Source organism: Lithobates pipiens, unplaced genomic scaffold (assembly GCF_037356315.1).
Source record: "Lithobates pipiens isolate NorthernLeopardFrog02 unplaced genomic scaffold, aLitPip1_a1.2 Scaffold_1, whole genome shotgun sequence".
NCBI lineage: Eukaryota > Metazoa > Chordata > Amphibia > Anura > Ranidae > Lithobates > Lithobates pipiens.
This window is the reverse complement of record NW_027507685.1, coordinates 16,677,259-16,690,801: the sequence shown is the minus strand read 5'-3', so window position 1 is coordinate 16,690,801 and position 13,543 is coordinate 16,677,259. Positions and strand designations below refer to the sequence as shown.

At 42.9% G+C, this 13,543-nt stretch overlaps 1 protein-coding gene across 1 annotated transcript in view; it reads right to left on the bottom strand.

The window, feature by feature from the left end:
* The window catches only part of TMEM164 (transmembrane protein 164), a 96,439-nt gene that overhangs the window by 82,049 nt on the left and 847 nt on the right, over nucleotides 1–13,543 (bottom strand). The window lies entirely within an intron of this gene.

Below are 13,543 nucleotides of genomic sequence, written 5' to 3'. Positions count from 1 at the left end.
CACAAAAATGACAGATATACACACCGACAGGTCCATAAATATTGGGGCATTGACACAATTCTAATCTTTTTGGCACTATACACCACCACAATGGATTTATAATGAAACGAACAAGATGTGCTTGAACTGCAGACTTTCACCTTTAATTTGAGGGTATTTACATCCCAATCAGGTGAACGGGACAGATTAACAATTATCCATCAAAACTTTCACTTTTTAATACTTGGTTGCAAATCCTTTGCAGTCAATTACAGCGTGAAGAAGTCTGGAACGCATAGACATCACCAGATACTGGGTTTCATCCCTGGTGATGCTCTGCCAAGCCGCTACTGCAACTGTCTTCAGTTCCTGCTTGTTTTTGGGGCATTTTCTCTTCAGTTTTGTCTTCCTCAAGTGAAATGCATGCTCAATCAGATGCAGGTCAGGTGATTGGACTTGGCCATTGCATAACACTCCACTTCTTTCCCTTAAAAAAATTAAAATAAACCTCTTTGGTTGCTTTCGCAGTATGCTTTGGGTCATTGTCCATCTGCTCTGTGAAGCGTCATCCACTGAGTTCTGAAGCATTTTCCTGAATATGAGCAGATATTACAGAAACACTTCAGAATTCATCCTGCTGCTTTTGTCAGCAGTCACATCATCAATAAATACAAGAGAACCAGTTCCATTGGCAGCCATACATGCCAACGCCATGACACTACCACCACCATGCTTCACTGATGAGGTGGTATGCTTTAGATCATGAGCAGTTCCTTTCCTTAGCCACTCTCTTCTCTTCCCGTCACTCTGGTACAAGTTGATCTTGGTCTCATCTGTCCATAGGATGTTGTTCCAGAAGTGCGAAGGCTTTTTTTTAGAGGTTGTTTGGCAAACTCTAATCTGGCCTAGATGTTTTGGAGGCTCACCAGTGGTTTACATCTTGTGGTGAACCCTCTCTATTCACTCTGGTGAAATCTTCTCTTGATTGTTGACTTTGACACACATACACCTACCTCGTGGAGAGTGTTCTTGACCTGGCCAACTGTTGTGAAGGGTGTTTTCTTCACCAGGGAAAGAATTCTTCAGTCATCCACCATAGTTTTTTTCTATGGTCTTCTGGGTCTTTTGGTGTTGATAAGCTCACCAGTGCAGTCTCTCTTTTTTAAGGATGCTCCAAACAGTTGATTTGGCCACACCTAATGTTTTTTGCTATCTCTCTGATGGGTTTGTTTTGTTTTTTTCAGCATAATGATGGCTTGCTTCACTGATAGTGACAGCTCTTTGGATCTTATATTGAGAGATGACAGCAACAGATACCAAATGCAAATAGCACACTTGAAATTAACTCTGGACCTTTTATCTGCTCCTTGTAAATGGGATAATGAGGGAATAACACACACCTGGCCATGGAACAGCTGAGCATCCAATTGTCCCATTACTTTTTGTCCCTTAAAAAGTGGGAGGCATATATAAAAACCGTTGTAATTCAGAGATTATATATATATATATATATATATATATATATATATATATATATATATATATATATATATATATATATATATATATATATATATACACACACACACACACACACACACACACAAATATTTTATAGTTGTGCTGATAAGTTGACATACTCTAGCAGAATTGATTTCTTGCCCATTTTTAAGATAATCTGAATGATAAACTTTACTTTCACTTATGGTTAGTGTTTGGCTGAAGCCATTAATTATTAACTATGTTTACTTTTTTTTTTTTTTTTAAATCATAAATCACAACAGAAACTACCCAAATGACCCTGATCAAAAAGTTTACATACCCCAGTTCTTAATACCATGTATTGCCCCCTTTAACACCAATGACAGCTTGTAGTCTTTTGTGGCATTTGTGGATGAAGCTCTTAATCTTCTCAGATGGTAAAGCTGCCCATTCCTCTTGGCAAAAAGCCTCCAGTTCCTGCAAATTATTGGGCTGTCTTTCATGAACGGCACGTTTGAGACCTCGCCAGAGGGGTTCAATGATATTGAGGTCAGGAGACTGAGATGGCCACTCCAGATCCTTCACTTTATTCTGCTGTAGCCAATGACAGGTCGACTTGGCATTTTATGTTTTGGATCATTGTCATGTTGGAATGTCCAAGTACGTCCCATGCGCAGCTTCCTGGCTGATGACTGCAAAAGGTTCCTCCAGTATTTTTTGATAACATACTGCATTAATCTTGCCATCAATTTTGACCAAATTTCCTGCGACTTAGTAGCTCACACAAAACATCAGCGATCCATTTCAGTATCATGATAGGCCTTGTTGATGTCTCTCCAAATGTAGCGTTAATGGTTGTGGCCAAAAAGCTAAATTTTAGTCTCATCACTCCAAATTAAATTTTTGCCAGGTTTGAGGCTTGCCTCTGTGCTGCTTGGCGTATTGTAAACTGGATACTTTGTGGCGTTTGCGTAGTAATGGCTTTCTTCTGGCGACTCGACCATGCAGCCCATCTTTCTTCAAGTGCCTCCTTATTGTACACCTTGAAACAGCCACACGTTTTCAGTCCTAATATTTCATCTGAAGTTATATGTGGGTTTTTCTTTGCATACCGAACTTTCCTGGCAGCTGTGGCTGAAATTTTAGTTGGTCTACCTGACCATGGTTTAAAACAGAACCCATAATTTTCCACTTCTTGATTAGAGTTTGGCATTCTAAATTTCTTGGATATCTTTTTATATCCCTTTCCTGTAAATGTTCATATCAGGGAAATATTCATTATGATTTACCACTAACTACACGAACAATTTGTCCCAAAAAACAAAAAAAAAACCTCACCAAATAGTTATAGTAGGTGAGGTTGAAAATAGACACAAGTCCAGCCTATGTGTGTGATTATATGTCAGTATTACATTGTATATCCATGTATGTTGCGGTCGTTCAGGTGTTTATCAAATAGTTTCTTTAAACTATCAATGCCCCTCGCGGAGACCACCGCCTGTGGAAGGGAATTCCACATCTTTGCCGCTCTTACAGTAAAGAACCCTCCACATAGTTTAAGGTTAAACCTCCTTTCTTCTAATTTTAATGAGTGGCCACGAGTCTTGTTAAAGAAAAAAAGTTTTATTGTGGGGTCACCAGTATGGTATTTGTATATTGAAATCATATCCCCTCTCAAGCGTCGCAACCTTTCCTCCTAACTAATATCCTCCAGACCCTTTATCAGCTTTGTTGCCCTTCTTTGTACTCACTCCATTTCCAGAGTATTGGGTACCCCTACCCATTCACCAAGAAAAAAAAAAAATTATGTCAAAAAAACAAAAACAAACAGTACACAGGTTTTTAAAGTAATTTATTAAGACATCTCCGGCTTCTTTTCTGACTTCCTCTCCGGCTCCTCTGGCAATGTCTTCTGCCTCTGCCGGGTCTACTACGCTATCTTCTCTGCTCTTCTTCACATGTCGACTCAACACTCTCTCCCGCTCTAATGCTGTGTGTGCGGTGTGCCACTACTTATATTGGCATGGGGCGGGGTCACCGGGTGCTGTCATATGGAGGCCCCACCCCCTTATGACATCACAGCCCATCATGCAAAGGGTGGTGACGACATAAGGGGGTGGAGCCTCCATATGACAACATCACCCAGTGACCCCACCCCATGCCAATATAAGTAGTGGCACACTGCGCACCCAGCATTAGAGCGGAAGAGTGTCGAGTCAGCATCAGATGAAGAACAGAGGGAGAAGACAGTGGCGAAGACCTGGCAAAAGAGCGAGAAGACCGAGCAAAAGAGCAAGAAGACAGCGGAGAAGACCCGGCAGAGGCAGAAGAGCTGGAGAGGAAGTCGGAAGAGATGCCGGAGTTATCTTAATAAATTGCTTTAAAAACCTATGTACTGCGTTTTATTTTTGACACTTTTTTTTTAGGTGACATGGGCCATTTTCAATAAAGGACTTGTCAAAAAGCGGCTTTTTTTACATTTCACTGCTTTTTGGAGGTGAATAGGTAGGGGCACGATGTACCCAATATCCATCCACATGGGGGGGGGGGGGGATCTGAGGGCCCCCCTTGTTAGCGGGGGTATCCAGATTATGATAAGCTCCCCGCCCCTTGTCAACATGGGGACAAGGTGCTTTGGGGGCCCCTGCCCCAAAGCACCCATGTTGAGGTCATGCTACCTGGTATGGTTCAGGAGGGGGCGCTCGCTCGTCCCCACACTCTTGCCGTTTTTCGGTGTGGTGGTGCCTCTTAAAATCCATACCAGACTGAAGGGCCTGGTATGCTCTTGGAGCAGGAACCCATGCCAGTTTTTATTTTAAAATTTGGCGTGGAGTTCCCCTTTAAGATCAACACAGCACAAGTCGCATGCCAAAGTCGGAACAGTTAAGACGGCGATCAGAATTCAGTGATATTCAATGGGCTGAAGTAGGATCAAAGTTGGACCAAAGTAGTGCAGGAAGCAATTTTAAAGTCAAACTAGTTAAGACGCCTCTCATAGGAAAACATTGATTTTCACACGTCATGCGACATGAGCTTCCAATGTCTGAGCATTTGTCATACCAGGGTGAACCAGCCTTAGGGCTCCTTCGGACAAGCAGCAGTTCTAACTGCCCTCTGAAATGTGATCCATGGTTTACTTTCATTTTAAAATCGTAACTTTAGATAAGGGACTGCTCCGCAACTGTGAGACAAGCGGTCAGCTCATGGTTGTGGTGCGGCTACATTAAAATTCAACAGGCGAGACTGACAAGCAGGGAAAAAAAAACGCTGCAGCTGTAAAGCATGTGTATAGCCCTGTCACATCGCTCAGCCAACAGTTTTTACCTCCCTTGGCTGCCCTTCTAAAAGAGCCCTTAAAGCGGGAGTCCGTCTTTTTTTTTTTTTTTTTTTTTTAAAGCCAGCAGCTACAAATACTGCAGCTGCTGACTTTTAAAATAAGGACACTTACCCGCCCAGCGCCCGCGATGTCAGCACCCGAAGCCGATCTCTCGATCATCTCTCGGGTGCTGCCGCCGCCATCTTGGGTATGGGAATCAGGAAGTGGAGCCTTTCGGCTTCATTTCCCGATTCCCTACTGCGCATGCGCGAGTCGCGCTGCACAATGAGGATGGACCTGCTGCCTCTGGGATCTGTGTGTTTCCCAGCAGGCAGCGGGGGACTTTCGGAAAGGGGCGTAGATTCTGCAGATATCTACACCCCTTTCCGCAGAGAGCCATCCCGGAAGTGGGTGCAGATACCTGTACTGTACAGGTACCTGCACCCCCCTCCCCCCTGAAAGGTGCCAATTGTGGCGCCGGAAGGGGGGAGGATTCCAATGAGCGGAAGGTCCACTTTAGGGTGGACCTCCGCTTTAAGCAGGCCATAGTCAAGTCGAAAATCGAAAGGAAATTCTTGTCAATAGTCAGGTCTTTCAGTTTTCACATGATTAGAGTGCCAAAGCCGATTCTTGCCCCAATTAAAAGTGCCTGATCCAACATGCTGAATCTTTAAAATAACTAAACGATAGCAAAAAAAGGATGCGCCATTTGTGTTTTTTGATCGCCAGAACGTTCGGCTTACGACTTGGCTAAGGACGGCTTTAGGGTTAGCTCAGGTGAACAAAAAATGCATTTGGGTGAAAATCTTTTGCTATGAATAACCAGCAATACCGGATTGATAGGCCAGCAGCATGTCTATCAGCTACCTTACAGGTACATGTCATGACAAGAAAATGTCTTTGTTACATCATTTTTAATGATACATTCTGTTCAAATGTCTCTGGGGAATACTTTGGTCTGTTAACAGCGTATTTCATCAAAGTAACTGCATAAACATAAAAGGTGCGGTTTACAGAGAAAATAAAAAAAATAAAAAACCTAGCGCCAGACAGTAGTGTAAAGTAGTGAGGGCATTACCATAATGCAGGGTAGATTAGAGGGGAAGGATAGTAGGGCTGAAACAACAAATCAATTAATCGTCAACTAAGCAATTATGAAATTTGTTGATTACGATTTTCATAATCGATCAATCAGCCAGTAACATAATGGGGTAAAAAAAAAAAAAAAGCCAAACGAAAATTAGCTCTTTATAGCAGCGGTTCCCAATCTTTTTGGCACTGGGGAGCGGCTGCGCAAAATAAAATTGTGCCAATGCCGAGGGGAGAGGCGTTGGTGGCGCACACGGGGGGGGGGGGGGTTAAGCGTTTTTTTTCGCCCGGGAATTTATTAGAGCAATAGCTGGTGCTTCAATCATCAAAGCGCCATATTTGTTATGGTGTCAGGATGATTGAAGCGCATTATTTCTATTATTACATTGTAATATAAAATTAATATTTCAACTCACCATAATGCAGAATCAGTGGGAGCCCTGAGCGTGTCACTTGCCCCGCTGCCTGCCAGCAGAAGCAGCTTGATGTCACTTGCCAAGTCCCCCACCACCAGATGAGAAATGTCGCTTGCCACGCTGTCTGCCACCAGAGGAATGCCGCTTGCCACCAGATGAGGAATGCAACTTGCCAAGCTGCCTGTCACCAGATGAGAATGCTACACTGCCTCCCACCAGATGAGGAATGCCACTTGCCACGTCCCCCGCCACCAGATGGAGGAATGTCACTTGCCACGCTGATTGCCACCAGATGAATGCCACGCTGCCTGTCAGTGCCACCAGATGTGGATTGTCACTGCATTGGTGGCACTGGTTCATTTAGCACAGAGGCATGCCTCTGTGCAGTGGTCATTCTTGAGTGAGGGCAGGAGAGCGGTGATGCGGGGCCAGCGGTGAGAGAGGTCATCTCTCTGCTCCCTGCTGCACCTCCGATGCCATTTCTGTGAGGGCAGAAGTGCTGTGATGCACGGCAGGTGCAGAGAGATGTCATCTCTGCCTGCCAGCTTCTCATACCTGCCCGCCTCTGATGTGCCAGGCTCTCTCATGCCACACGCCGCATCCACAGCATGGCTACAAAGACGCTACAGCCTGGTAGTGGGCCGCAACCCGGGGGTTGGAGACCCCTGCTTTATAGTACAAAAAAGAAGCAAAAAAAGCGCAAATAATCACTACTGTAAATATTACTTTCACAGTTTTACAGTATTAAAAAAAAAAAAAAAAAAAAAAAAGAACCCCTTACAGGGGTGATTATTTGCTTTTTTGTACTATGAAGGGCTAATTTTCATTTTTTAACCCCATTATGTCACTAAACGTCTAATTCCCCCTACACATGGTCATAAATTCCGACGGAAAAAGTCTGATCGGATTATGCTGTTGGAAAATCCGAACGTGTGTGGGCTCTATCGGACGTTTTCTGTCGGAATTTCCGACGGAAAAAGTTTGAGAGCTGGATCTAAAATTTTCCGACAACAAAATCTGATCTGACTTTTTCCGATCCCGTGTAGTGAATTCCGACGCCAAAAGTGCCACGCATGCTCAGAAAAAAATTTAGAGACGAAAGCTATTGGCTACTGGCCTCTTTATAGCCCCGTCGTACATGGTTTACGTCACCTCTTTCTGAAAGATCAGAGATGAGTAAGCACTGATTGCGGTGCGAAATGCAACCTTTTGCTGTGGATTTTTTGATTTTCTTTTGATGTGACCCACGTTGTTTCAATTAAAGATGGGATTTCAAGTCTTTTTCCAGTGTGCGGCTATCCAGAGTTTTGTCCTGCTTGTTTGCTCAGTGTGTGTGTAATGGTCAGCACCTGGGGCTCATCAATAGGAGACAGAGCTTCAGTCCTCGAGGATTACCTTGGAGCGATGGTTCATCCTTTCTAACTTAGTGCGACTGTATGCAAGACAAATTTCGGTCAAAATCCGACTGATTTTGTGGTTGGAAAGTCCGACCGTGTGTATGGGGCATCAGACCTGTTTCACATCTATGCGTTTTTGGTGCTTTTTGCAGAAACGCACTACAGTTCATTTAAATGGTTTCCTATGGGACACGTTCACATCTATGCTTTTTTCAGCCACAGCGTATTTGGAAAAGGTCAGGGTCTTTTTTTTTTTTTTTTTAAACGCAAAACAATTCTGGATTGGTCCATTTTCATATATATACACACACACACACCATAGTTTATGGACTCCAACTGTCCTACAGACTAAATAATATACACCGATTTGGGTTACTTTCAAAGAAAGGTAGCAGAATACATTTTGACCTAAAATTTACGAAGAAAGAGGATTAGCAAACTTGTGTCATTTCTACATTTTAGCAAAAAATAATAAAAAGACCCAGTGGTGATTAAATACCACAAAAAGAAAAGCTCCATTTGTGTGTGGGGGGGGGGGGAAGAAAAAAAAAAAAAAAAACAACAAAAAAAAAAAACGTAATATGGGTAGAGTAATGCATGACCGCACAATTGCCATTATAAAAGAGCAACAGCTCTTAAAGCTGAAAATCAGTCTGGGCAGGAAGAGGGTAAAGGGCACGGCATTGAAGTGGTTAAAAAGCTTTTTTTTTTTTTTTTTTTTTAAATGCCTAAAAGAATAAATGATAACCCAAAGAAGCATGGGGAGAGATTTACTAAAATTGGTGCACACAGAATCTTGCGCTGCTGTGCATGGTAACCAGCTTGTCAAAGCTTAATTGAACAAGTCGATTGGTTACTATGAAGAGTGGCACCAGATTCTGTGTGCAAGTTTTAGTAAATCTCCCCCCTGTAACCATAGTAACAATATCCTCGTTTTCAATCCCACTAGAGGCTGAAAAATGAAAGAAGCGATCTGATGGTTTCTTGTTTTTCAGACTCGTTAACAAATGTCAGATAAACACATGTGCGCCGAGCTGCCCATCTTTCAGCATCTGTAGAATGTTTGTTGCACCACACCCATTAAACAAGAGCCGTGTCCGATGCCTAGGTCCAGCATAGAGATCCTGCTTATAGATTCTATTTATACACGCCATCACCAGCACCACACATAAGGCCCATTTCACTCAGACAAGTTGCCTTAAACAAGGTACATTAAAGCACGACTGGCTGTGCCATGTATTTATAACAACACCCCATTACACCTGCAGTACAATGCTCCACAATACACACAGCATGTGCTGTGGATGCTGCAGGTGTATTAAAGTGTGACGCCAGCTCATTAAAAATGAATGGACTGCCTTAACACATACAAAACGTGTGAATGGGCCCTCAGAGCAAGACCGCCTACAGTGACAAGAGAACAACAGCGCATCTGGGACTACAGGTGTCAAGGGATTTATCCCAAGCAAATGATAAGATCACAGGATGATGCCCACTTTCACCCAACACACCTAGGTTTGCTGATCGAAAGCAAGTTGGATGATTCTCCCCCCCCCCGTGACCTCAGATCCAAACAGAAGATCAGAAACATTGTTGTCTACATACAAAGCACACACTGCTTTCTCCTCCACCAACACATATCCTCATGTCACAGCCTACTCTAGTGTATGCCGACAGCTCCTGGTAAGGAGGAGGTATTGGGGGTATATGTACAGCTTAGGTAGGGTTATATGAGGTGTACGTGCAGGGAAAGGTAGGATTAGGAGGTGTATGTACAAGGAGAGGTAGGTTTATATGTGGTGTAGGTACGGGTAGAAGTAGGTACAGGTAGGAGAAAAATTATATAATAATAAATTTTATATATATATATATATATATATATATATATATATATATATATATATATATATATATATATATATATATATATATATATATATATATATATATATATATATATATATATATATATATATATATATATATATATATATATATATATATAATTTTTTTTTTTTTTTTTTTTTTATTTATTTTTTTTTTTTTTGCTGATGAGTTTACCCCAGCAGTGATTTATTATTTCTTGTCCATTTTTCAGAGAATATGAATGATAACACAAAAACATTTTTCACTCGTGGTTAGTGTTTGGCTGAAGCCATTTATTATCATCAATTGAACTGCGTTTACTCTTTAAATCATAATTAAAACAGAAAACTACCCAAATGACCCTGATCAAAAGTTTACATACCCCAGTTCTTAATACTAGAGGTCGACCGATATGGGTTTTTCTCTGGCTGATGCCGATACCGATACTTAGAAATCGCCATGGCCTATATATGATGCCGATTTTTTTGGGCCGATATGTTAGGCCGATTAATTTTTCTCCTTCATCTCATAAAATCTAACAGTTAGACACCTTTCCCACTGGGGCGTTTTTCAGGCGCTTTAAAATAGCGCCTGTAAAGTGCCTGAAAAACGGCTCCCCTGCAGTCTGTGTGGAAGCCCCGAGTGCTTTCACACTGAGGAGATGTGCTGGCAGGACGTTAAAAAAAAAAAAAAGTCCTGCAAGCAGCATCTTTCGAGTGGTGTATACCACTCCTCCACCACTCCTGCCCATTGCAATGAATGGGCACCGCTGCCGAAGCACCTGCAATGCGATTTGGCAGCGGCGCTTCACGGGCACATTTAACCCCTTCCTGGGCCGCTAGCTGAATTATAAGTGCCCCGCTAAAATGATGGTAAAGTGCCGCTAAAACTGGCAGCGTTTTACCGTCAACGCCTGCTTGCTCCAGTGTGAAAGCAGCCTTAAGTGATACAGAAAATTTCTTACATTTATTAAACAAAACAAACATCCAAACAGTTCACTTGTATGTATAATTTAGAATGAAAAAAAAAAAAAAAAAAAAAAATTATTATATATATATATATATATATATATATATATATAACAACAGGTAATCAAAACTTTTGGATGAAAAAAAATGGGCTAACTTTACTGTGTGTGTTTTTTTTTTTTTTTAAATCTGTATTTTTTCCCAAAAAAATTTAGTTTGAAAGACCGCTGCGCAAATACCATGTGACATAAAATATTGCAACAACCGCTGTTTTATTCCCTAGGATCTCTGCTAAAAAAATATATATAAGTTTTGGGGGTTCTAAGTGAATTTCTAGCAGAAAATACAGGATTTTTATTTGTAAGCATCAAGTGTCAAAAAAGATTTAGTCTTTAAAGCGGAGGTCCACCCTAAAGTGGACCTTCCGCTCATCGGAATCCTCCCCCCCTCCGGCGCCACAATTGGCACCTTTCAGGGGGGAGGGGGGTGCAGTTACCTGGATAATCCAGGTAACTGCACCCACTTCCGGGATAGCTGTCTGCGGAAAGGGGCGTAGATTACGCCCCTTTCCGCAACTGCCCGCCCCTTTGCGCAAGTGCCCCGCTGCCTGCTGGGAAACACACAGTTCCCAGAGGCAGCGGGGACCGCCCGGATTGCGCCGCGCGGCTCGCGCATGCGCAGTAGGGAAATGAAGCCGAAAGGCTCCATTTCCTGATTCCCATACCCAAGATGGCGGCGGCAGGACCCGACAGACGACCTAGCGATCGGCTTCGGGTGCCGACATCGCGGGCGCGCTGGACAGGTAAGTGTCACTATTTTAAAAGTTAGCAGCTGCAGTATTTGTAGCTGCTGGCTTTTAAAAAAAAAAAAAAAAAAAAAAAAAAAAACGCGGAGTCCCGGTGGACTCACGCTTTAAATGGTTAAACTGAGAACACTACACACTGAGTTGAGTTCATTCATTCAAGTGTAAACATTGTATCTTTTTGATCTTTTTTTGGCAGACTGCCCAGAGAGGAGACAAGTCTCCAGGCAACTTGCACTGACTTCTATTACTGAAAGAGGGATTCCACCAAAATAAAAAATTTTAAAAGCCAGCAGCTATAAATACTACAGCTGCTGACTTAATAAATGGACACTTACCTGTCCCGGGTTCCAGCGATGCTAGCAGCCGAGGCCGATCGATTGCTCGGCTCTCGGCTGCTGCAGTCACCATTCTAGGTGAGGGAATCAGGAAGTGAAGCGAATCGGCTTCACTTCCCGGTTCCCTACTGCGCATGCGCGAGTTGCGCCGCGAAATAGGAAATCTCTGCGCTGTCACTGGGACCCGTGTGTGTCCCAGCAGACAGCGCGGCAGGGCAGGAAATGGCGTAGACTCCCACGGGAGTCTATGCCCGGAAGTGGGTGAAAATACCTGTCTTTGACAGTATCTCCACCCCCCTCCCCCTGAAAGGTGTCAATTGTGACACCGGAGGGGGGGAGGGATCCGATCAGCGGAGGTTCCACTTAAGGGTGGAATCCCGCTTTAAGTCATTTGCAAGTCGCGCTGAATATATCATCGGCCTTTTTTAACAGTACAATCGGCCGACGATTAATTAAAAAACGCCAAATATCGGCCAGCATATCGGTCGACCTCTACTTAATACCGTGTATTGTTCCCTTTAACATCAATGACAGCTTGAAGTCTTTTGTGGCATTTGTGGATGAGGCTCTTTATCTTCTCAGATGGTAAAGCTGCACCTTCCTCTTGGCAAAAAGCCACCTGTTCCTGTAAATTCTTGGGCTGTCTTGCATGAACGGCACGTTTGAGATCTCCCCAGAGTGGCTCAATGATATTGAGGTCAGGAGACTGAGATGGTCACTCCAGAACCTTCACTTTATTCTGCTGTAGCCAATGACAGGTCAACTTGGCATTGTGTTTTGGATCATTGTCATGTTGGAATGTCCAAGTACGTCCCGTGGGCAGCTTCCTGGCTGATGAATGCCAATGTTCCTCCAGTATTTTTTGATAACACACTGCATTCATCTTGCCATCAATTTTGACCAAATTTCATTTGCCTTTGTAGCTCACACATCCCCAAAACATCAGCGATCCACCTCCGTGTTTCACAGTTGGAATGATGTACCTTTCCTCATAGACCTTGTTGATTCCACTCCAAATGAAGCATTTATGGTTGTGGCCAAAAAGCTCAATTATGGTCACTCCAAATGACTTTGTGCCAGAAGGTCTGAGGCTTCTTTCTGTGCGGTTTGGCGCACTGTAAGCGGGATACTTTGTGGAATTTGCCTAGTAATGGCTTTATTCTGGCGACTTCACCATGCACGTTTTTCTTCATATCGCCGTTAGTAGCGGCATGCCGCCAACGGCAATGGTGCGCCTGCTCGCCGTAGACAGCGGTGCCTGTCCTTTTTGTAAATACCTCCTAAACCGTGTATGTTTAGGAGATATTTCTTGGACCTACAGGTAAGCCTTAATCTAGGCTTACCGGTAGGTCAAAGTGGTTTGTAAGGGTTTACAAACACTTTAATAGCCATTCAAACCCCTTTGTGTCAACTTGTGTGCATGTTATCAGGCCAAAAATCACCAGGGTATGTTAACTTTTGAGCAGGGTCATTTGGGTACTCTTTTAAAATCATAATCACAACAGAAACTAAACACCATTTAGTTTATTGATAATAAATGTTTTCATCCAAACACTAACCAGGAGTGAAAGAAAAGCTTTTGTGTTATTCATATTCTCTGAAAAATGGCCAAGAAATCAAATTCTGCCAGGGTAAACTGACAAGCACACATGCAATATAATATATATATATATTTATTACACAAATATAAAAATGGTAAAGGTAGGAGGTAAAAGTAGGGTTATATGAGGTGAAGGTAGAAGTAGATCAGTAGAGCTATGGAGGGCAAAATACAGAGTGGAAGATGTACTAAGGCTGGAGCGGCTGTGCACAGTTATATGAGGTGTAGGTAGGATTAGGAGGTGCATGTACAGGCAGAGGTGTTGTAGGAGGTGTAGGGTATAGATGTGG